General features: G+C 42.3%; 1 protein-coding gene across 7 annotated transcripts in view; it reads left to right on the top strand.

The window, feature by feature from the left end:
* LOC138259714 (leucine-rich repeat and fibronectin type III domain-containing protein 1-like protein) overlaps window positions 1-26,287 on the top strand; it is a 3,031,897-nt gene that overhangs the window by 2,738,667 nt on the left and 266,943 nt on the right. For all 7 annotated transcript variants that reach the window (XM_069207608.1, XM_069207606.1, XM_069207609.1 and 4 more), the window contains one exon: window positions 11,594-11,663. The gene's annotated coding sequence lies outside the window, so the exon portion shown is untranslated. The remainder of the gene's footprint in view (window positions 1-11,593; window positions 11,664-26,287) is intronic.

The raw sequence follows: 26,287 nt of genomic DNA on the forward strand, positions 1-26,287 counted from the left end.
TAGCGCGCATAAGAGCAGGTTTTACAGCCATCCGCTTTTTTCACTTCTAATTTCCATTAACTGGCACATTTGAGACTATTCAGGCAGACTGCACAGTCTTAATAAGACATTCTGTGCTAGAGGTAATACTCTAACATTCAGGTGGCCCCACAACTCCACCCCATAGATTGCCTCGGCTATAGCCTTGGCTCTCTTTAATTCTAATGGGACAGACTGTGACTCACCACCTACTTTTGTATTCAATTCAGCGCTCCAAAATTCTTCAAGATTGTGGCACTTTTTTATCTTGTGAGGAAGGTGGCCCCCTTGACAAAAATTAATATCCACATAGTTACATAATTTTTACTAATTTGAGTGAAAGAGACTTCTTCAGTTATACTTAGCAAAATTTTGCAAATGCCTTTGATAACGCGTCAGAACCTTGATAAGTAAACTTACAAGGAGACACGTCTAGGCCAATGAACCTTTTGACCGCGTTTGGGGACTTCCCAGAACGAGATATCCTTTAGCATCACAATCAATAGATCAATAAACTCATTAATATGCACAATAACTAATCAGTCAAGCTAATCAATATCATTTAATATAGATCAATACAACGAACGCACCATGGCCTTTCAGCCATGAATAACCACACCAAGCTAATTATGAGTTAGGATATTTATTCCCTATTAGTTACAATCTAATATCATGTTTATTCGTCGCAACAATAGCAAGCACATCAAAACAACTATAATTTGGCAACTCGAGCAAAACTTTATCAAAGCATAGATCATGAACATTAGAACAAAGCACGACATTAACATGAGTCAACTTTAGCAGAGTATCATTAGTACATTATTCAACAAAGCACGGATTCAGTCATTTGTCTATTTGCATCTGATATTAGTGAACTCCTTATCTAACCTCGAATTAGCATCAGCATGTTGGGCTTCATGCAAAACAATTTAGCAAACATTAATTTGGAACTCATCTAACTATGGCCTCTATCAAAAGAGCAGTTGGTACCTAGAAAGAAAAGGCAAACAGACAATTACAATGTATCATCAGATAGTTACCCATCCAAATGGGTCAGCATACAGCGTCAGTCTTCATCCTCAGGTCATCTGTCGATTCGCCATCAGCCAGGATAGACAGGTAAGTCTCAGTAGGTCATGGTAAGAAAAGGCTCTTCCCTCATAAGGAAAAGAAGTGCATATCGGACAAGGAATAAAGTGGGGAGGGTTTAAGGTATAAGACTGCCAAAGACAAAGTCTCTCGGAATGACAAAGAATGATGAAGGATAGCTTCAAGAGTAGCAAAGTAATGGCTTCGTAATGGCTGATTTCTCCTTGGGTCACGCCGTTATATCAAAGTTGTCGGACACGTCTCTAATTTCCCATTGGGCAATATTTGGTGCATCGTTATCTCTGTCCAATAATCCGTCACACACCTTACTAGAATTTTCACCTAAGACAGTTCTCATGCAGTTGATTGGCTCCTGTGATTGACGTCTTCAACGGGTGGAATGTCAGGTTAGAAAAGTTACACTTGTGCCTCCAGTCAGTAGTTCCATTGTCTTCTCCTAGTCCAGTTGACATTGCACCTGTTGCGAATTACAATGTTGGATTCGACAAGAACGTCTCCTTGAGCAAGTCGGGTCCCATGAGAAAGAATTTACTACGGCTACACACATATCTCTAACTTCTGGAAAAGTACAGCTTCGTGTCCTTCAGGAAGGCAGCACATTGCACGTTAGAAAAACACAATAGTATGAGACCAGGCAGCAAGGCCCAGACCCTTGCTAACTAAGGCCTATTGATTCATTTAGCAAAACCTAATACATAACTTCTTAATGCTAATACAAAATCATACATTAGTATATTGTTAATTCATTATTAGTCAGTTTCATTAATCATCTTATACATTGGTGGCCACTTCCCGTGGGCACATTTCAAACGCATACATTATTTTTCTTCTAGGTTAACATATCTTCTACACGGCTTCATTACACATTATATTGCAAGCTTTTCATGTTAATGTTAATTCCAAAAATCACACTCCAACACCTTCAGTCCTTTATAATGGCAGTCAGTATCTCTGAAATCCTCCCAAAAGGATCTGCAATGCGTCTTACGTCCACACCACTACAATGGTAGTGTCAGAGTATAAAATACCCTGGGAAGGTACTTTGTTTACTGGAAAGTCATAAACATCGATAATGAGATTAGGAATAGCCAAATATAGCCTCCCCACAAGGTTACTTAATTCCTATAGAAACAAAAGATTTGTAGACCCTTCTAGATGTTCCTTAATCACATTATTTGTATAACGAAATGATTAAAGCCTTGTTGCCAAGATCTTGGCTTTTTTAACTACACTGTCAAGCAATGAATTTGGCCTAAAGTTGGGAACATTCTTGTCTCTTTAGTTAAAAACCGGGATTATCAATGCTGTTTGCCAGGAAGGTGATGTGGCACTGACTTCCCCAGTTTTATTAAAGAAACAAGTCAAGTGGGCAGTTCATATTGACATACCAAAAGTAAAAAAGTCTGTTGGGATGCTGGGCCAGGCTTCCAAAGAGTGATTTCCTGCAACACAGGGCAGCAAGTGAAGTTGAGGCACTGTGCTGCACGAATGAGAGCACAGAACAGCTCCATATCAGCTATGAAGTGGTGCAGGTCTGCTTTCTTCCTGTGCTGGTCCAATTTGATAACCATTTGCCACAGTGCAATAGTGTTTAGGTTGTGGCCGACAAAGTGTTTCCTCGATAAGGGGTCCCTTCATGCTCAAAAACTATGCTTTAAGGCATTTTCCTCTTTGTATGTGTGCTGCAGACTGCAGCAGACATGGAAAGATATAAAAAATTGAAACAATTAAAACATTTCTCCTCGTTATGCCTGCCTCACTGAGGCACAGGATTTTGGTGCAAATCCCTGTCTACAATTCTTTGTAAATGGGTATTTGCATCTGGGAAAGCCCATGTACCCCCTAACCCGCAAGGAATGCCTCCTTGACAAAATGTAACCGCAAGATAGCACGTTGCATTGCCTTGTGATACTTTTGAGTCACCATCGAATACAAATCACAGTTTGCATTGGATTGTAAGTCCGACAAGTAGACTTTGTGTTGGGTCTACATTAAAAAAGTAATGCCAACCTGACATAAAAACTTTCTGGATCTGGGTCTAAAACATTATTTCGTGTCCTGCCCCTCTTCGGAGCTCTAATGGCAAACGTTATTTCATGTGTTTTTCGCAAAAGGGATGCACTTGATCGCCTTATATCTAACAATACCTAATGCAACCTCAAAATACTTTCTGGTTACATTGGATCACAATGAATTGCTCGGGGCGCCTCTGGCTAGGAACACAGAGAGCCTTTCCTTTAACAGTTTCCATCAAAGGCTGGACACTCTGGTGCCCCTAGCAACTACATTAAGAAGCTGAGCCACTGACAAGGTTGATGCCCCTAGTAAGCACATCCAGCAGCCGGGTCACTGATGCGTTTTTTCATGCCATGCAGCTCCACTGCCCCTGCTGCTGGGCTCCTGTTGAAATGCAAAGTCACCATGCGTGGTTTCTTTGGCAAAGCCAATACGCCTGGTTTATAAGTGAAAATGCAAGCCAGACATATCAGCTTTGACAATGCTTGTTAGCTCTTGTAAAGCCAACCTCTCACGTTTGATGCGCAGTTGGTGGCCCTGGTACCCCTTTGAACTGCTACCTTGCTTGACTGAATCCCCTTCGTCCATTTGCTTAAAACAGTATCAATCACATCTTGGATTAGCCCAGTGGCGTAACTTAGTCTCACCATCATGCTGTTGTCAATTTGGCTGTATTCGTCCACTTGCGAAAAAATACTTACTTTGGAATGCATTCAGGATTGTTGTTTATTTGAAAAGTACCTTTTGTCTCACAATCTAGTATTTATCTCATAATTGCAGTCTACAGAAAAGCAAGATTTTTAAACTTGTTTTAACTGCAAGGCACGCTGTTTCACCTTACAACCAAAAAAGTAACTGCTAGAGACACCAGAATAATTCCTTTGATGGACTAGAGGGACAATGCTTCGGCGTAGTTGGCAACCACATCCAGTCACCACGCATCTGATGAGAATAAGCACATGCAGTTTCCTGTCTGCATCACATTGACAAGAGAATCCAGTAAAAGATTGAAAGCCAGTTGAAAAAAATTGGAATAGGTCAATTCGTCAAGAAATTCGGTTGTACAGTACTGTTGCTTTAAGGACATACTTTGAATGTGTGTTTGCTTGAATGAAAACACTTTCAAATAGATCTATCCTGGAATTCTAAAGGCGCGCTATCCTGCAGTTGCTGTTTCGTGAAAGCAGAAATGTACAGTCTGACAATGATGGAAGCCCCGCATGCTTACTGGAGCGTCTGAAAAGCTTGGACTGTCCCTCCCGGGTCCTGCTTCTCGTTAGTACCCGCCGCCTCCATTCAGCAGTAGTTGACCTTTAATATTTACACAACTGAAAAACACTGTCTTTGGAAAAAGACTGTACGAGAAAATACAATAGCTGGCTGGTTCTAGGGTCATGTCGGATCTTAAGTGCGGACTCAGCCCCCCCTCCCCAGCCACACCCAGAATCCCACTCCCTTCCTCACTTAGCTAGACACCGTCCCAGTGGAACATACGGAACGAATACAGAGGAAAAACCTGGAAGAAGAAAAGAAAATATTGTTAAGATGAAAAATAAATCCCACAACGCACCATCCTGCAGCAGTAAACATGCCTGGAAGCAGTCAACATGGTGGGGCTCGCAATGGCAGAAAAAACACCTAAATACAGAAAAGTGTCGTCATCCAGGTTAACCTTTGATAATTAATGTCTGATTAAAAGTGACGGGAGTCTTTAAGCATTTAGCAGTGCACTAAATGGCATAGCAAATTAAAATAATTAAATAGCAGATACTTACGCCTGGTTACGACTAGGTTGATAATTATAATAGCCAATAAAAATCTAACACCGATGTGTTCGGAATTTATTGTATGTGATGCGATAATTATCGCCTACTCCGGCTTGATGGTGATCGTGGAATTTGATGCACAGCACACCAAAATCCACTTCTGCCATTAACTACAAGGCCTTTTCCTCATGATAAATTATGGTAGGTCTGACCTGTAGAAATTTAACAATAAGTACGATCTTTACCGCAGCTGATGATTATTATAAACATCTCACCACTTGTAATTACTATCCACGGGCAAGCATCTTAACGAGTCACTTGTAAACAAAGTCAAAATGAGAGACAGGTGCAAGCAATTCAGAGGTGTTTTTGGAGTGGGGCTGTTCTGCATGAGGTGATTAGAGCAAGCTTTTGAAGATGCTAAGGGTTCAGAGGTCCGTTTCTGGGTGTAATATCAACAAAACACGGGAGAAACAGTGTGGGGGTGGGCGGAGTGCCTACATTTTTTGAATCAGCTCACTTTTCTAATAGTAAGTAGTGAGAGGAAACCAAACCTGGAGCTGTCAAAGATAAAGGTACCAGATTGCACTACGTTGGAAGGTCATTCATACAGGGCTGTTATTCGGTAGCCTAATGCTTTTGAAGGTTTATAGTCTTGGCTTGTTACTATCGAATTAATTAGACCACCATTTCTCATGCCAATAATATGTAACTTAGGAGGCGAAGACTTGCAACATGGTGGCCTGCCAAGTCGAACTTATGTGATCTGAAAATTCTAGAGCAGTGGCCTCCACACTTTTTAATGCTGCACCCTCAGAGTTGAAAAATAAAAATCATTTGGCCCCCTCAGAATTTTTCACAATTATTTTATAAAGGTGGAAATGTTCAAATATGTCTAGACCTATTTAAACATTGTAGTTAAGCGCTGTTACCTTTTAAAAAATACAATAACCTGTTTCTGCTTAAAACAAAGACCTGTTATCTGTATAATGCTTCTTTTGGCAAGAGTCTAGTGTCCCCCTGGGATCACTTGAGGCCCCCCTAGGGGGGCCCGCGCCCCAGTTTGAAGATCTCTGATCTAGAGGCAGAGTAACAGAACATGGTATGTTCATACTAAGGCCCATATTTATGTAAAATGACACACTTGTGCATCAACATTTTTAACACGTTACCATCATTCACTAGCGCCATCCGTGCACAATATTTAATAAAATGACACACAATGACGCTAAGGAATGGTTAGCATCATAGAAAATGACGCTAGCTGGTGATGGATGGCATTACAAAAAATGGCGCTAGTGGGTCAAAAATGACGCTAGACTGATTAGTGGCAAAAAATCTGACACTAGTCAGCCTATCGTCATTTTCTGGTTGCACAAGCAGCCATATAATGATGCCTGTCTAAGAATAGACAGGAGACAGTACCACATCCACAATGCCCAACACAAGGGACCAGTGTCCCCAGGAGAACCCCAACAGAACCAGTGCCAGCCAGGGGGCCCCATGTAGGAGGCCTCCAGTGTCACACAACAGACAAGTATGTATACTTATGGAGGATGGGCTCCCTCCACTTGTAATGGCCCTTTGGTGTGGGTGGGGATGATACAGGGGATTGGGGTGGGCCTCTATGTACCCAAAATAGTGACACTATGGTGGACTCCTAGATGTTTGCACTGTGTTTCCCTATGGAACAGCGCCCAACATCACTTTAATGCCTGGTCTGACCAAATTTGACGCTAATCAGCCTCAGCATAATTTTTTGGGTCCGCTTCGTTAGTGTGCGTCATTTTTGTGTCGAGAGGTAAATATGGCATTGGAGGGGTAGCATCATTTTTTGGAAGGGAACGCCTACCTGGCATATCATTTTTGCAATACAAGGCAAGGTGGGTTAGAGCTCCCAAAAAATGACGCTAACTCAGATATTTTGACACTAGATGGGTCTAGCAAAATATAAATATGGAGTTTAGTTATCGTCACTTTTGTGTAAAAAAAAAAAGATGCAAAGGCAGTGCAAACGTTTTATAAATATGGGCCAAAATTCCTAGACAAAAGATTTGCAATACACCAACAAAAATAACTATTTTAACACCCATTACGTCTAAATGTAAGCATATAAGAAAAGTAAGAGACGGTAAAAACTCACAGAGAAGCCATAGTAATTTTCAAGACACTGAAAAAAGATTGTCACTTTATTCCTAAAACGAAAAGTGATGTCAGCCCAGAAAAACAGAAGAGTGATAGCGACGTGGCTCTTCAGGATCAGCAAATCAAAACCAGCATTTCCGCTGCTGCCAAATTTTATTAGCAAAATAATTAGAATGTTATGAGTAAGACAAGCAATTAGAGGCCCAAAGAACTAAGGTGGCGGGGCCAATCAGTTGCTATTTTTTGTACATCGTCTGCTTCGCGACCTACTTCATTTTGAGTCCCGACAGAGGTACAGCGCCACCCCAGTGGAAAATGCCCGTCCAGTACGGATCACCTCATTAATCTTAATCTTGCAGAATTCCATTTTACAAAGTCTAGAGATTTCTGTGACTGTAGGGATGGAGGCTTGCAAGGGACAATAGGCCTCCATCCCTGCATTCCCAATCGTAAAGTGTAATTATTTTCTACGTGCAGTCCATGTTTCTTAAAGAGAGTAGAACTACATTTACAAAAATAAATGGAATGCTTAGAGAGGACATTTGGGGAGCAGGCATTGGTCCTCTGAAACACAGTCTGTTCTCCGAAAGTATGCAGTTGTCATTTTCCAAATAGAGGCTGTCCATCACAGGTGGTTTCCGCTTTGTAAATCTATAAACCTTGCTTTGACAGGTCACTGTCTGATCAATGGTGTACCTCTACGGCTGTGGTGGCAAACCATTGGCTCATAGCATTGTGAATCAGAAAGCAGAGGGGTGCCCATGTTCATAACCCTTCTACCAGCTGAACTGCAAGAGAGGTGAAGTGTACTTTGCGAGTCAGAAAGAAATTCACAACTAGCAAAGCACCTTTGGTACATTGCAACTTTACATTTTGCAGTCGCAAAGCCTATGATTGTGTGACCAGCAAGTTTTGCAACCAGAAAAAAAACTATTGGCCATTTTACACAAGATTTCCTGAGCCCTGTTCATAGTTTCTAGGACTTGAGCTGCGTTTCTCAAACCACACTCCTGGTTTATTAAAGAGCTGATGGATGGTGGTGACAGAGCTGCAACATTCATGTGCTGGTAGCATTATTGACCTTGGAGCAATCAATGATGTTCGTTATTGCCCCTACCATCAACAAAAACCAAGGGGGCACTCAAACAAAGCACAGCAAAATAACACAGCATTTCTCTTTCATTAAAGAAAAGTACTTTTGTGACTCTGGCCATGGAGCACTTTAGCTGTAACCCAGTCTTCAAAAACTCAGAGATCTGCTCTCAGCCAGGGAGATGATACTGAACAGTGCTCAGCGGTAATTCTTCATAAGTCAGGGGTGTAACCCCAAATGATGGAGCCCCTTGCAGAATGCGTTGACGGGGCCTCTGAGACGCCCATATCTCAAAAATATTTATATTCCTTAGGCTGAATGGGGACCCTCTAAAGGGCAAGGGACCCCACTGCATCAAAAAATTAAATGTTGGCTCTGACGAAGACCTAACTGGTAGCTACAACCTACAGGTTTCTCCCCACCACGTTAGCAAGTTTGTAACAAAATAATCGATTTTGTATATTTCTTTTTTATTTGGAGCGCAGGATTCTCTGTTGTGGGCTGAAGCCTGTTAGATAGTCCCTGTGACAGGTATGTTTGTCCTCTCAGTATAGATCCTAATATTGTTGGCCTGTCCTACCATTGTCATGGTGCCAGCCTGTCTCTGAGCCCTGTCAAAATATTAGTAACTAATACCTTGTAAGGCAGCAGAATTAGATCTGCACAGAGCATCCTATCAATAAGTGGCCAGCTCTGTAAAATGTGGAAGAAAAAACACAGTTTCTCCATTGTCTGCAAACCTGACAGCTGTGTTGATGCTCGTGTCTCTGTTCAATATAATAAAGCCTCAGTAGTGCTTCAAGTTACCTTCAGCTGATTTCACTGTCACTTCTTGAGGCATCTTCTGATAGCTCAATTCAATGGATTGTCACATGTACTGTAAACTTTACAAGTCTAAAGTTTCAACCCCCATTACTCCTTGAAACCTTACAGACTGAAGTTTCTTATACTTTTTCTGACTTGGCCGTATTTAAACTCGTTATTCCCTATTTGCTTTTACAAATGTTTCCACACTTTCCTCATTATTTCGGGTCACTAAGAACTGCCATTTTAAATTATTTTCTCTACATATATTTTATATTTTCAATAAAGGCCTGTGGTGAACTTTTAAGTTTCTCGTTTCTCAATTACCTAGCTCTTTCACTGTGCTGTCACACAAACCCCCCACAAATGTTCTCTGTGTTTCAGCCTATATGCAGCTAACATGAACCGAGGAACCCTTGTTCGAACCACTCTACCTGTGTGTGCTGGACTTTGGGACATACCATCCAGGCTAGTTTCTGATTGGGTCTAAACACACTACATCCTGTGCATCTTTTAATTTTACCAAGTGACTAGTGAATTACGACTTCACAGATGGTCTTAACACAGGTGCATGTCCAAGGATAAACATAATTTGCGGATCACAGAATAATAAACAGGACACATTCTGTGACCTCATGCAGGATATTTAATAGGAAATGACCGCTGACCTTAATCAGTCTTGAAGGCATATATGACCGGATGTATCAAACTATTTTGTATTCGCAAATGGTGCAAATCGCAAAATTCCACCATTTGCGAATGCAAAGTAGCCTTTCATGATGTATGAAAGGCATTGTAGTCCCATGTTAGGGAATCACAATTTTTAGCGATTCCCTAAAATTGCGATTCTGATTAAGGAATCGCAATTTGCAATCCCCTACATAGGAAATCGCAAATAGGAAATTCCTAATAGCGATTCCCTATGCACATATATCAAGCATTTCCTAAAAGCGAACTAGGCATTTAAGAAATGCAATTACCACAAACTCCAATTTGGTGGTAACCATGTGCAATTTTTTAAAATGCGCTTTTAAAAGTACCATATAGCTCACACATCCCCCTGGGGCATGTGTGCACTTCACATGTGCACAAATACATTTGGGGCGACTCAAAGGGGGCCTTAGCCCCTCGGCACCCATGGTTTTGCATTTCCTTATTTACGATTCCCTAATAAGGAATCGCAAATTAGAAAATGCAAAAACATGTGCACCTATGGGAACGAATAGAGTTGCATTTCTTGATAGCAATTCCTATTAGCGATTGCAACTCTGTAGGAATCGCTATTAGGGAATCGCTATTTTCTCACATACCATTTTGCATTTCTTAAATAGCAATTTCTTAAAATTCGCTATTTAAGAAATGCAAAACAGTACTTTGATACATCTGGCCCATAGTCCCTGTCAACTCGCAAACCCACCTCAAAAGTCTGTTTTACACAGGTTTCTTCCTCAAAGGTTTTTCCATAAGTCAGCTGCAAGTCAGTTTACATCAAGCAATCTGCAAATATCTTTTGTAGGCAAGTCCCTGATTTACAGCTGATTTCTCTCTTTTTCAGTTTTCAATCTCTCTCTCAAGTGACAGTTCCAATCCCATTTGATCTCAATTCTCCTCATTTGGATTAGTTCCCAACCTGATAACGTACGTTTATCCCAACTCAAAATAAAGGTTCAGTCTAGAACATAGCAAAATCCTCATCATCAAAAAATATAAATGGGCATGGGCAGTCCACTTATTCTATTTTGCAACTGGGCCCTCTATCCCTCTCAGTAACCTGACTCTAGCTACTATGTTATTACCAGCTAGGGAGTGACGCATTACCCCTAAAATGGTGAAATCTGGCGCTACTGAAGAGTTGGGACAGCAAAGTGTCACTTCACCTTGGCAATCAACAATGTTAGCACTAATCCTGCAAGAAACGGGTTCAAGGGACCCCTTTTTTGTAAACAGATTTTATTGTTTTTTTATTAAGCAGGACAATTAGTCAGAGCTAAGACCAAATTATGATAAAATGGAATACAACGTTCTCACCGCTTAGAGTTTCGTGACCCCTTGACAAATCTTCTAACATAGCCTCTGGACGTGAAGCGCTCAGGGAGGCTCAGCACCGATTTATTTGTACTTCCCTTCACTCCTTTCATGTGTGCGTTCTAACCACCCCCACTTCCCTGCCACCTTCAGGCCTGCCTGGAAGAGAGCGATCATTTGATTGGAAAAGATGTTGCTTGTTCATGGAAAGTGGAATGTCTTGTTGGTCAGAAGGGAAGTGACGTGGTGATCAGAAGAGGAGTGACCTTTTGAACAAAAGGAAGTGGCCTGGTAGCAGGGAAGAAAGTGCCCAGCTCTCTGATAATAGTGTTATGAGCTGGCCTGTCATGGAAGAGCCGGGGATGGAAAGAAGTATTATAACTTGCCTTTCAGAGAAGGTTGCAATAAAGGGTGTCTGGTTAATATCCATTATGCCATAGACAACCATGTTTGTGACTTTGGTGATATAGCACAGGATCTGTTATCGTTATTAGCATCATTTGGTACTTAAAGTTTCTGCAAATTGAAACCATGTTACATACCACTGAATCATATTTGTTGTTAAAAAATCTGCCATTGAACCGTATTGCTTATAGTGGTTTTTTTTCTCCTGCAGAAGAATACAAGGAAATGGAAACATGACTGATACGTTGCAGAAGTGAGACGCCAGATGCAGTATATTATTGGTATGTGATTGGGGCGCATTCTCTTTTTATAAGCTGAACATAAATAATGGAAAGATTACACCCAAAAAATATACTTATATCCTTCAAGTGATGTTCTGTGCTCACAAACTGCATTAAAGAACAAAGAGAGTAATTTACATCCTGACGGATGATCCACCACAGAGAGCCCCAGGTTGACAGAGGTCCTGGCTACCCACCCATTGACAGGTGGCCATCCACGTTGTCACGTGCTGCACCATGACTTTTTATTTTTGCTCACTAAACGCTCATTTTTTTTAACCTCACAAACTCCCTAAGGTGGAGTTTTGTCTGTGAAGTGCAAAAAAAATTAATTGACCTGACGCGGAGGGAGAGTTTATGTTCATGATGGTCTGCCTTTGCAGAGCAGGGAAATCCAGACGCCATCAACCAGCCTTATATATGACAGAGCCACCAACACCATTGTGGTATGACAGTCCTTTGACTGACTAAACCGTTCAGGGGCCTCATTTGCAAGTTTTTGCCGCTGGACAGCGCAGCATGTCACTTTGCTGTGCTGCTCTGTAGCAAAAGGAATGGGCAAGTATGAGCCATATTAATGAAATACAGCACATTCCTGTCCCTTCTGCAAGCACTGGAGCACAAATTGGTGCCTAGCACCAACACAGGCACCCTTGCACCATCTTGAAATCAATGGAGGTGTTTTCCTCTTTCTACATGTGCTGCACAATGCAGCACACGTGTAGAAAGAGGAAAAACGTGGAGAAATAACGTTTTTCCTCATTGTTATACCTCCCACGGGAGGAGCACAGTTTTGATGCATTCTCAGGTTTGCAGATCCTTGTAAATCTGGGAATGTGTCAAACCACATCAGTGTTGCTTGGGAAACCCACCTCAGCCCCCATGAAACACCTCCTTGACGTAGAGTAAAGCAGCACAGTGCTTTGCACTGCCCTGCCTCACTTCATATCTATGAGGCCATGCAAAGCCACGCAGGGTGGCTTTGTGTCACCTCATAGATATGATTGAGAGGTCTGCCTCATTGGAGCATCAAAAAAAGTGACGCTGCGCTGGCACAGGTCCTTATAAATGAGGCCCAAGTGTTTGCAACAGCTAAAGCTCCACTGTTGGATGCGCTACATCTACTAGTATCTAAACAACTCCCTAAGAAAAGGTAATACCTGTTTTCCTATGTAAAGAACATGACTTCAAGGCCCCTTGAATTATATAGGAAACTTGCAGCACAAAGGTAAGGAATATGCAGAAAGTACATGTTGACTATGCTATATTACTGAAATTCATCACCATGCACTTGTTCTCTTCTAGTTGATAGAACTTACCATTAACCATCTGAACCCTATGATGGTCTAATCTCTAAGTGCCACTATTTCACCACTGCCTGCTAAAAGAAATTGACATTTTCATTGACTGGGATGAAGACCCTTCACAATCAACAACCACAATCGTTGTCAGGATGAACCACGAAAGTAACTAAATTAACCTGCGCTTAACCCTCTGGTAGCTTGACACAGGAGAAGTCAGGCTTAGCTTAGTTGCAATGTGTTCAATAGTTATGCAGCTCACAAATACTGACAACACAACACAAGAACAATCCTATACCAATTTAGAAAAATAGAGTGCAATTTAATAAATAAAATGGCACCACAACAAATTAAATTCAATCAGTAGAACTGGAGTTACAGATTTTAAAAGTTTTTAGTGAAAACTAGCCCCCAAAAGGATAAAGCACCAACCGTGGTTATCTGTTCACCTGTTACTGGGGCAAAGTCAAAAGTTATGGTCGACCATGATGGAGCGTTATTCATACACACAAGGTGGATAGGGCTTGGTCTTAGCTTACCTTCAGATTTAGAAGAAATTTCAAAGAAAAGTTCCTGGGGAGGCAAAGTTTGGCAGGACAAGGCAGCTGCCGGAGTCCTAATGCCAGCAAAATTCAGAAAAATAGGATGGGAGAAGGGAAATGTTTGGAGGTGACCCTCCAGAGAGGTCCAAGACCAACACCTGCCCAATAATATTTTACGGAATAGCTCAATTCATTGCCTTGTGCCTTCTTGGCTTTCAGGGTCCTAGTGCCCTCATATTTTGTGACACTTCCCATTGTCAAATGCAGTTCCTTAACTACTGAGAACCAGAACTATAAAACCATGCACCTTTTCTACATACAATTGAACCTGCATCTGGGGTATTTGTTTTAGTTCAAGGTAGGGCAATGCAAGTATTCAGTATCATCCTTTGAAACCCACAGTCCTCTCTTAGGAATTGTTAATATAGACAATATGACTCTTATTTCTGCAAAGATTTGATATAGCTGTTTTTTGGAGTGCAAATTAAATGTAGGTGTCACAATATTGTATCTTGCATTATGATGAATGGCACACAATATTGCTCTAAGGACTAAAGATTTAAGGAAATAAGGTGAACAACTAACATAATGGTTTCCAAATAAACAATGATGCTGGTGCCATACTTCATCCATTAAAATGCATTTACCCATAATTATTTTGAAGCAGAACCAAATTTAAACCGAATTTCTTTATTTAAAACTATTCAGACTCAAATGGTATTGCAGGTAGGAGTTGTTTGGGCCTCTAAATTGTCACCATCTTTGCAGTCCTGAGTGAGGAATCACAAATGTGAACACAGGGACAGGGCCATTTCATCACATGAGTTTTTTTTAGAGTTGATGAATTACTTCAGATTGGCAATTCACAGTTTCTTTAAAGATTTCTCTGCAAAGAGGAAATATACTCTTTTCTATTGCTTTGTATTATGTTGCAACATTTATGTAGTGCTTACTACCCCGATGTGGGGTGACGAAGCACTTGCTTCCAATGGTTCTATAAATATCCTAAGACCAAGTGAAACTAAATTGTACCATTAATTAAGTATATCCTTCTTAGGCCTATCATTACCCCTTATGTCGAGTGAATGTCATATTTGGATTACAAAACAGGATATGCCTTATTAGCCACGGTGGAAATATAACCATTCAAAGATGTCCACCAATATTTGAAAAGAGGGTCTCAACAGATATCATCTCTCCACGTCAATTATGGTCAATTACCGTGCAACTGATCAAATGCCATAGGTGCTTCTCAATTAAAAGTGATTTTCAAATACAAAGAAGGCCCTAGCTAGATTAAATGCTCCTCAAAATCCTATATATGAACATGTGTTTTGCTGGTTTGTTTGAATTATCCATTAAGCGTGTGTGCTGTGCTCTGAGTATCTGTTGTATTCAAAATGAACGGTGTGAGTAACATTTCCAAACATGTAAATTATAAGTGTGATTAGTGTGGCCATTCCGCAAGTGCTCCACAGACATTTTTGTTATCCAATTAGAAAAGACATGCAGCCCTTATTTAGGGTACCACATCCAGTGGCCCAGCTACAGCCAGCCCAAAGTATTTAGACTTCTCCACCAGTTCAGTAGAACATTCTCATTAAGGTGCTTCTGAAACATGGTGGCAGTGCTTGCAGCAAAACACAATTCCTGGGTAGCCCGTCATGACAATGGCGACTTGAGAGTTGGCTACCAATTTTTATTTTTTATTTTTTTTATTTTCCATCCATCCCTTCCACCCTCACCCACAAACCATGGTTTTAGTTTTGGAAAATGAAGAAATGTGGACATGCTGGAGTTACATACCAATACATTAGAGACAGTTTTGTATTTATGCTATTCAAGAGTGCTATAAAGGACAAGGAAGTCCCAGACAGCAAAAGAAGAAGTGGGTGTGACAGTGGAGTGGTCACCTATCTAGAATGAGTTGGGGTACTACCTAAGCAATTGCCAGCGATTAGACTTATTGAAAGCACTCCTCCATCATATTTGTGTGTTTGTTGCAACACTCTAAATGGCTGAGGGTATGCCCAGACTTGGGCCCCATGCTCACTGTGCCACTGGAATGAAGTTACACATGACTGAAGAGACCCCAGTCAGGGCAAAACTGGTGTTGGGTTGCTTGTGTTCCAGTTCAGGGAGTATGTGTCCTGCCAGTTCGGGCTGGAGTGTTCCTATTGGAACAGGGTCGGTACTGATTTGCATACAGCTGGGTAGAAACTGAAGTGCAATGGTGGACAAAAGAATAATGGGTTGGAGTACTATTCTAAGTGATTGTCAGTGGTTAGACTCACTGCAAGCATTCCTCCCATCATCTTATGTGTATTTGAATGTCACATACTCACCATTAGTGGAACGAACATCATTGGAACTACCTCAGACTCATTACCCCAACTCATACTGTAGCATAAGTAATACTACTGTGATTACACATTGCAAGAATCACTGCATATACCATAAATAATTAGATGTAACATTAAAAGATTTAAATCAGGTGCTTGATTATTATGCACATGTACGATTAGAAAATTAAACGTTTGCATTTTTTCCAACTTGATTATTATTCTATCCAATAAAAACAACTTCCCCATACATGCTATTCCTCCACATAGCATCTTTTGAATTTAAACTGATAAATTTGATGTCCCATTTTTCTCTTGTTTACGCCGCAAACCAGGACTTCCCACACTGCCGTATGGCATTTTCAAAACTTTTGCGAGGAGCTCTAAAGTGTTCTTCTCTGTGGATGTTGACAAATGTGCTTGGCGGGTCCTTGACAGATCCTCTCAGTGTCCACTTTGTTCACTAACACCGGTCATTTTCACCTTTTTGCACCTTACTAGTTAGTAAAATACACAACGAATCAGCCAATTTATGTATGACTTTTCCAAGTAGTTTGTCAGGCTTACTCATTGAAAATTCAGTGTGAATCGGGGATACCATTTTAGCACAGGCTACTATATCAGGGCTAATCTCGAAGTAATTTTGCACACCCAAATTACTGCTACCCAGTAATCTTCGAGTGGCACATTACTGCAAAGGTCTAACCACATCACTCAAAATGAGGGCCGTAGTCATTACAAAGAAGCGGCAGAAAGCTGCAAAATAACATATGTGTATCTCATTTTCTTGCATTTTAGAAAATGTAGAAGCAATTTAGAAGTTAAACTAGGAAGTCTATTGCTAATGGTCACTTTATCGACTGAATGCCTGACTCTCGGTGCTGTACTGTGCCTAATAGCATAATCAGCATTGAGAGCAGTGTTATTAGCTATGCAATGATCTGGGATGTGCATTGCCATTTGTATTTTGCAAGGGTAAGCTTAGCACGGCTTATGGTATTAATGTGCGCGGCAGCTGTGGCTTGGTGGAGGACGCAGAGGGTTCCAGAACGCCAACGAAGCTTTCCCTCTCATTGCATAATTTTAACATCCCTTCGGTCTCATTAGTGCTCGCCACCCTTTGACTCTGCCTTTTAGCTGAGGTGTCGGTCAAACCAAGATCGCATTATCATGAAGTAGGCACAGTTATAGTCTTCATTTTTCTCAATGAGTCAGGGTCAGGCAGACGGAAGTAACCTATCAGGTCTCTCAGAGGAAAAAAAAACTCCTGCCAATTTAAAATTTCAAGCTGCATACCCACCATAACAACCACTAGTCCCTTGACCCTATTCAATCAGGGTCACAAATCTAGCTATTATGAGTCATCCCTCAGGCAAGAATAATGATCAGTAAATCCAAGCCGCCGGGTCATGGTTTCTTTTTGGTAATGAATCGAGATGATGTGAAGCCACTCAGAGAATAGTCGCTCAAAATACCAGTACAGTAATCGCAAAAAAGAAGAGCAAACACAATGCATACGTGAATGATAAAGCCTTCCTAACAGGCAATGTAGATTTTCCTAGTAATTTATGACGGAAAGTCTTAATTTTATTAAAGACACTGAGGCGAATATTATGCATTCTTTTCTCACTTTATTTTAAATAGCAGCAGTCAAGAACTACAGCTCCCAAAAGCACTGGCAACAGGCTAGCCAATGGGAGCGAAACAGAAACTAACAGTGCACCAATCATAACAATGCATTGACCATAGAGTCTACCCTTGACTGCAGGCAGCCCTCTTTTCATGAACGAGCAAGTCAGATAGAGTCATAAAACAATGGGTAGATAAGTCCAATAATTGCCAGAGCGAGGGAAGCGGAACACAGGTCTTGAACAGAAGCAATAAACCAGGAGGACGTCGAAGAAGGGAATTGATCTTGAGGAGGTTGAAAAACAGGATCCGGAGGTTTCCCTTTGATAACGGAGGAGATGAAACCAACAGTGTTATCCTGAAGCTGGAGGCAGTACAGGAGTCGCTGGGAGGGAGCAAGAAAAAATACATATTAGGATTAGTACTGCGGTGGGATAATATTCGCCTCCGTGTCTTTAATAAAATTAAGACTTTCCGTCATAAATTACTAGGAAAATCTACATTTTATGTCAAGACCGGAAGCTCTATTATGCAAGTTTAAAGCTGTCAATAACAAATGAAGCAGAAGTTCAAATAGGTTTACAATAAAAGGTTTTGAAAACATTGTCGTTAAACCAATCTGCTGACCTGAGAATGTCCTCCAAACTAGATCCCAGAGCGAAAGCCTTTGAGGCCATAGCTCACCTAGAAGAATGGGCTCCAAAGATAGAAATGTCTATACCCGCCAGGGACATAATCCATTTAACCCACCGGGCCAAAGTTGCAGAAGACACCGGATTGTGAGGTTTGCGAAAGGAAATTAAAAGTTGGTTAGCAGAGGACGTTCTCAGGTTATCAGTTCTATTTTCGTATTCTTTTAGGCAAAGACCCACACACAGTTTTGGTTTGTCGGGAAAGAAAGGATAGAGGACAGAATGTAAATTGGTCTTGGTACATTTGGGAATATGGAATAGAACACCCGAGGATAAAAACTGTCTGGCGGACACGTCCAAGGATTTGACGTCCGATACCCGTTTAAATGAAATTAAGCATAACAGCATAGTAAGTTTGGCAGAAAGCATTTTAAGAGAAAGGGATGAATTATCTGGCCAGGAGAGAAGAAGATTTAAAACTAGGGAAACATCCCAGATATGGGAATATTTGGGGGTTGGAGGTTTGGAGATTTTTACACCTTTTAGGAGACGACAAATCAAGGGATGAACTCCAATTGGTCTGCCGTCAATATTTGAGTGGTTCATGGATATAGCGGATCTGTAAAGGTTTATCATCCGATAGTATTTGCCCATGCCCGCCTGGGCCGCTAGAAAATTGATAATTACATTTAAATCTGTTGAAAAGGGATTGGCACATTTTCCCACACACCAGCTTGACCAAAGAGCCCAAGCTGATCTGTAGGCTCGCCTGGTACCAGGGGCCCAGGAGTTGTTAATGAACTCCGAAGCCTCTGACGAAATAGGGAAGGACTGTTGGGTAGGCCGGAGATGTTCCAAGCCGAAAGAACTAGAGAGTTGTTGAGGATTAGCTTGTGTGTCTGGTCGAAAGGGTCTAGGAGAAGGGATGGAAACATTGGAAGTAAGACCGGAAAGTGTATCGTTAGTTCGAGAAGAGGAGGAAACCAGACCTGGGATTGCCAGAATGGAACTATCAGGACAAGAGACGCCTTCTGACGTCTGACTTGATTCAAGACTCTGTTGATTAGAATAAAAAGAGGAAATGCATAATTGAGGGTCCGAGACCAATCCTGGAGAAAAGCGTCCGTAGCTGTGGCTAGAGGATCCGGACGCCAGCTGAAAAATTGTGGAAGCTGAGCATTGAGTCTGGACGTAAAGAGATCCACATGGAAAGGACCCCATTTTCTTGAGATTTGGAGGAAAACAGAGCGGTGTAGTCTCCAATCGCTGGAGTCCGAGAGATGGCGAGAGTGCCAATCTGCAGTGGAATTCAAAGACCCCGGGAGGTATTCGGCTAGAAGGGAAAATTTGTGGGAGAGGCAGAATTCCCAGAGGCTCTTGGCTAGAAGGGCGAGGGGCCTGGACCTGGTACCTCCTAAGTGATTGATGTACTGTACGGCTGAAATGTTGTCCATGCGGAGTAGGATGGAACATCGTGCCCTGTTTTTTGTAAAGCTTTTGATTGCAACGGAGCCTGCAAGAAGCTCTAAACAATTTATGTGCAATCTGGACTCCTCTGCGGACCATATACCGCCAGTCGATGTTGAACCACAGTGGGCGCCCCAGCCCGTGAGACTTGCATCTGATTCTAACACAAGATCGGGCACAGATGGGAAGATGGATCTGCCGTTCCAGGCCTCTAAATGGGATATCCACCATTGGATTTCCATTTGAGATTCTAGATCTAGAGACACGAGGTCGGAATAGGCCAAACCTCGTCGAAGGTGACGAATTTTTAGACGCTGAAGCGCGCGGTAATGTAGAGGCCCTGGGAAAATGGCCTGGATCGAAGAGGAGAGAAGGACTACGATCCTTGCAAGGGATCTGAGGGAAATAGTGTCTTTTCGTAGAGTTAGAATTAATTCTTTTTTGATTGCGGCAACCTTGGAAAGAGGAAGGAGAAGAGTGGCCGAAACAGAATCTATCTGGAAGCCCAAAAATTCTATTTGATGGGAAGGACTCACCATGGATTTGTCGGGATTTATAAGGAAACCTAGTTCTGAAAGGAGAGTGGTTGTTAAGTGTAGGTGAGATAGAAGGGACGATTTGTTTTGGTGCATGATAAGGATATCGTCGAGGTAGATAATGAGCATGATGCCCAGAGATCGGAGGTAGGCTACAACGGGTTTCATCAGTTTCGTGAAACACCAAGGTGCCGAAGATAGACCGAAAGGAAGAGAGGAAAAGTGAAATGTTTTTGAATTCCAAGTGAATTGTAAGAATTTTTTGTGAGAAGGATGAATGGGAATGGTTAGATACGCATCCTGGAGATCTAGTCTGACCAACCAATCGGATTGAAGTAAAATATCCCTGAGATGGATGATAGTCTCCAACTTGAAATGTCGATAGACGACGAATTGATTGAATGATTTTAGGTTGATTACTGGATGATTACTGGATGTAGCTTCTTGTTCTTTTTGTGAACGAGAAAGAGGGAACTGATAAAGCCGGAAGGATCTGGGGTGCAAGGATGAATGGCCTGTTTGTTGAGAAGGGATTGAACTTCTGAAGAAATGAAAGAGGACATTTCGAGAGAAAATCTTGGGGAAGGAGGTAAATGGGACTGGAATGGAGGAGAAAGGAGTTCTATATAATATCCTTGAACAGTGGTTAGAACCCATGGGTCTGAAGAGATAGACTCCCATTTTTGAAGGAAAAAACGTAGCTGCCCTCCCACGGGAAGGCCAGAAAGTTGGCTTACCTTGATTATTGGGCGTCCTGGAGAATCGTTGTCCACGATTTCGGAAACCCATTGATCTTTGGGGATAGAAGTGGGGTTTGAATTCGTGGGAATAGGTGCCGAAAGAGTTTGAGTAGCCTCTTGAGCCTTGGTTTCGGTATGTGCGTCCGGTAAAGCGGCTCCTGCCTCTACCGGCCCGGGCAAAAACCCGTTGGTTAAATACCTTCTTTAGAGATTGCTGGGCCTTGTCCAGGGACGAGAACATGGAAACAAAACGGCTAAGGTCTTTGATGAATGAATCACCAAAAAGTTTACCATCTGCCTGGATACCGGGATCCATGGTAGCCAAGTTAGCCAACTTAGGGTCCATCCTCAGGAGGAGACCCTTACGTCTTTCGTGGATAATTGCAGAGTTTGCATTTCCCAAAAGGCAAAAGGCTCTTTGGGTCCAAAGGGAGAGATCCAATGGATCGATTGGAGAATCTTCCAATCTAGCTGATTCGGCTAAGTCCAATATTCTTGCAAGGGGACCCACCACATCCAGGAGTTTATCCTGGCACGTGGTCCAAGCCTTGTCCACCCCCTTGCGGGGATCCTTACCAAATTTGGTAAAAAACGTGATTAGAGACTGATCAATAGCTGGGGTTACAGTGATATTGGAATCCAGTGAAGGTCTGGGGCACTCTGATTTTAGTTTCGCCCATGTCTGTTTGTCTAAAGGTTGACGCAAGTGAGAAGAAATGTATTCCCCTACATGGTCCAAACAGAGCCATTCAGTGGAATTGGGATGTTGTATGAGAGACGGATCGAACATGGGGACACCCTCTGAATCAATAACACTGGAAGAAGGCATATTAGAGGAAAGTTTAATACGTTTTGGTGGAGGAGAGGATGGGGAAAACGCATCATCAGGATTATCACATTGTGATAAATCGTCCATGTCCTCGTCATCTGTGTCCAATATTTTTGAAATAACAATCTTTTTTGGCGCAGAAACATGTTTAGTTTTTGATTTGCATTTTAATTGCGACACCGTTTTTTTAGAGATATTCCCCTCCTTCGTAGGAGGCCTGGGAGGAACCAAGTCCTCAGTCTGCTGTGAGGCAAGCTCACCTTCCATTTGTGCGCCTTTACCGGTTTTAGCAATAGATATTTTACGTTTTCTGCCTTCCCCCGCAGAATGGGCCATAGAATTGGACACCATGGACATTACGGAATTTTCAATGTTTTTTTACATCTTTTCCATTGATGCTTTTAAAGCATGCTTCACAGAAGATTGTATAAAAATATTTAAATCCTGTTTAAAGGATTCCTCATCCTCATTAAAGTCAGGCATCAAGGGAGAACTATCCATCTCCATAGCTGATAAAAAATAATAATAATAAACTGAAGCCTAAGAAGCAAAGAAAAACCCTGTTTTTGAAGGAAAAACACTGTTGGGCAAGCAAGGGTTAATGAGAGCCACACGCTCTCAGCACTGAGAAGCAGTTCCTCCCCGAGGGCGGGGTCGAAAAAGGAACCAGGGCGACAGGTTGACGTGTGAAAAATAGCTGCCGGCAGAGAGAGTCGGCTTCTGTGAGGCAGAGTGAACCCCGGTGAAAGCAGAGACCCTGGGGGGCCGTCCAAAGCTCAGAGAGGCCGCGCGAGGAGCGGAGCGAACGGAGAAGCGCTCCGGAATGTCAGACGCGCTGTTAAATGAAGCGTGCTGACAGAAAGGCAGTGTTGAGGTAAAATCGAACGCACGACGGTTAGAGCACGTGCTGAGCCCTCAACGGAAAAAGGAAGGTGGCGGGGGGGAAGGGTGTATGTAAAACGCTCGTAGCGGATATAAAGAGGTATTAAGCATAATACACACCAAAGAGAAAATAAATAAATACTAATGCATGAAACACAGGTAATAACTATGGAAGAATAAAATAGAGTACTTATCTTGACTGCGAGCAGCAAGAAAAGAGGGTTGCCTGCAGTCAAGGGTAGACTCTATGGTCAATGCATTGTTATGATTGGTTCACTGTTAGTTTCTGTTTCGCTCCCATTGGCTAGCCTGTTGCTAGTCCTTTTGGGAGCTGTAGTTCTTGACTGCTGCTATTTAAAATAAAGTGAGACAAGAATGCATAATTGAGCCTCCGGTCTTGACATAAAATTCAGTTATTGCTTTAGTCAATAGTGGTGGTGCTTCAAAGATTGCCACCTTGGTTAAAATGTCCACAATGTCGGAACATTAATGAGCACAACAGACCATGCTGAGATACAAAAGGCACTGTCCAATCAGGATTCATAAGGCAACATCACACCAAAAGATCTCAGAAGAACTACAAAGGTATCCACAGTTTAGGAAGAAAGTGAGTCCAATTCATAGAGGTGAGTAAGCAGTTCTGAAGACACCTTTCCTCTGGTTCGTTTGCCTGTGATAGTTGCAGAAAGAAGTAAAAATCCAGCGACCTCTCGGCCAGCCAATACTTCTGTAACTATTTGTGTGCCATTATATTGAGTTCTGTAATACTGACCTACAATAATATTGTATACTCTACATTGACCCACCACTGTTTTGTCTGGTAGATTTATAACTACTATTCTTAAATCACTAGCACATATATTCTGGGAGCTAAGTTTAAGTGAAATCAATAATATTAATTATACTTACCTTTCAACTTAGTGGGAGGTGGCTAAAGCTGAAACAATATTTTAATTTTTTTTTTTTTTTTAAGTTGCATACTTAAATCAAGCACAGCTAACATTAGCACTGTTGTACATCTTTGAATATCATTGTGAATCAATCCAAGCCCACCTGATCCCATCGCCATCTCCCTATTCACTGCACGTACACTTTGGGGTTCTCCGTCAGTTTGTCACTTCCCCATCAGTTGAGATCAAGTCCCATTGGATCAGGCTGCGGTAAAAGTTCCAACCATTCCATATTTCCCCCCATTTCGGGGACACGCCCCCCACCCTCATGCACCACGTTTTCCACTGAATGCACCAGTCTATGCCTCGCTTCCAAGCCCCAGGGTCCATGGCCAGTCTGGCCCAAATGACTGCCACATTTCTCTTTACCACCACCAGGTGCAACATCATCCATGTCCTCTAAACCATACCATCTGTTGCATCTCCTCAGATATTAATAACATATTTGTGGAGACCATTAGAATGCCTCATCGCACTCCAAGCATTCCACGAGCAGTCCCATTGGATGTGGAGGAAGGATCCAGTCTGCTCTCAGGTGTGCAAGCAATATGCATCAGCAGCCCTCCCCATCTTTACCGCAGTCTTCCGAGGGTAGTAGGTGTGGTGGAGGATGCTGAACAGTGCCAGTCTGAAGCCTGATCATATTGTTACCTCCTAAGGGCCGCTGGAGCCTCTTCCGACTCAATGTACTCAAGACCACCCACATCCTCTGCTGATAGTAATATTTTGTCTTCCCATTGTCTCCCCCCATTGCAATCCTCTGACCTGCGGATCCTTATGGACTCATGCCCCCAAGCATTCCAGAGCCAGGGCAAAGATCAACAGGGACAGGGGGCACCCCCTGCTTGGTATTTCTCTGGAGTCTGAACCCCTGGGAGCGTCTGCTGCTGACCCTAACCTTTGCTATCAGGCCATTGTACAGTAGGTAGTGAATCCCAAAGCCCTCCCTGGCCAACACAGAAAATTATAGTCCCATTCCACTGTGTCAAATGCCATTTTGGTATACAATGATAGCACCAGGGCCTGCTCTCGTAAGTTGGTCCTCTGCCCCAATACCCAAATAGAGGTGCCCAAAATTGAGTATAATGTTCTAGTGGGGCATAAAGCCCAACTGATCCTGGTGGATTAGGGACTGAGGCACTTTTTTAGTCTCCAGGCTAACACTTGGCTTAATATTTTAACTTTGGCATTTAAGAATGATATTGACGTATAGGAGGAGCAGTCTTCTGGTGGCTTCCCCTCTTTGTGAATGACCACTATTGTGGCTAGCCTCTGATCTTGTGGTAGAGAGCCCCACTGTTTACTCTTTTTATATATCTGCAATATATCTGCAATAGATGTGGGACAAGCTTAGTCACCAAATGATTGAAATTGTTCTATTGGGATTCCATTTGGGACCATCACATTCCCAGAGTGGCGTTCCCTCACTGCTGCCACCAGCCCCCATTCCATAATACCAGCTTTCAAGATTTTCTGATCTGCACCTGCCAGACTCGGCAGGTGTATGTCCTGGAGTAAAACACTGGCATCATGAGCCGTTTTAGTCACAGTCAGAAAGTATAGTTGAGCATTGTAATCCACAAATGTATCAGTTATGTGACCTCTCTCTCTCTCTGACCAGTTTCCCCTTCCCTGTTTTGACCTCAAGAACCCAAGTTCAGGACTGAGCTCTCTTATCGAGCCATGCCAGAACCTTACCAGTTTTATTCCCTACTTCATATAGGCAGTGATTCCTATCAGGGTGTAGCGCCTGAGCTGTCACCATGGGCAAGTTGTTATGTTCTCTTTGTTTTAGGGCTAGAGTGTGTCGCCCTTCCAAATCTCTTTTTGTTGTGAAGAGTTGCTTCTGTGACAGTATGTCCCCCTCAAGCTCATCAAGTTTTGCCCTCTTGTCCTTTTTGAAACTTGAAATAAGTTATCTCACCTTACCCCTAATTACTGTTTTATATGCCTCCTAAAGAGTTTGCGCCAAGTTGACCAAGGCAAGATTCTTTTGAAAGTAGTGTTCTATACTTTCAATGAAGCCCTCTCATATAGCTTATTGCTTCAAGTACCAGGGGTTTATTTTTCAGGTGGAAAGGTAATTGTTGTAGGGGAGGGTTTCATGCGCGCTGAGTAAAACATGTACTGCTGTCCCCCAGGGTTGTGTGTGCACCATATATCAACCATCCCCAAAGGGTCTAGAAATTCTGAAAGTGGAGTTTGGGTTGTCCTAGCATGTTTCGGGGGCCAGTGATCGCACTCCTAGTTGACCACCAAATTAAAGTCACTCCCAGGAGCAACATTCTGTCTGGGAATTGCAGGAGCAGGGAGCCCAAGTCAGGGAGCGGAAACGCATGTAAACGTTGCAGCACATATACTGAACAGACATTTAATGTCAGTGAGTCAGGCCCATGCATTGGACAGTAAAACAGAGCACTCGTTTCATTAAGACTCCCACTCCTCCTGAGCCCTATGTATATCCTGTCCGGGCTACCACCTTGTAGCCCCATCTGATAAGAGCTTGGTATGTGCTACCAAATTTGTTGTTTCCTGTAATAGAACAATGCTGGGAGTGTGGGGCTTAAGATATTGCAGTACTACTCCCCTCTTTATCTTGTCCTAGAGTCCATTGACATTCCAAACATTATCTTCAAGCAGGTCCTCCAAATCAGTCCAAATCAGTCTGCATATGTGATAAGTCTGAGGGCTCAATGGGTCTACCCACTGATGTCCAAGGTTCCAGGGCTGATCCGGCTTAGCCTAGAAGGCATTTATTCCCTAGGGAATAAACA

Source organism: Pleurodeles waltl, chromosome 9 (assembly GCF_031143425.1).
Source record: "Pleurodeles waltl isolate 20211129_DDA chromosome 9, aPleWal1.hap1.20221129, whole genome shotgun sequence".
In the NCBI taxonomy this organism is placed as follows: Eukaryota; Metazoa; Chordata; class Amphibia; order Caudata; family Salamandridae; genus Pleurodeles; species Pleurodeles waltl.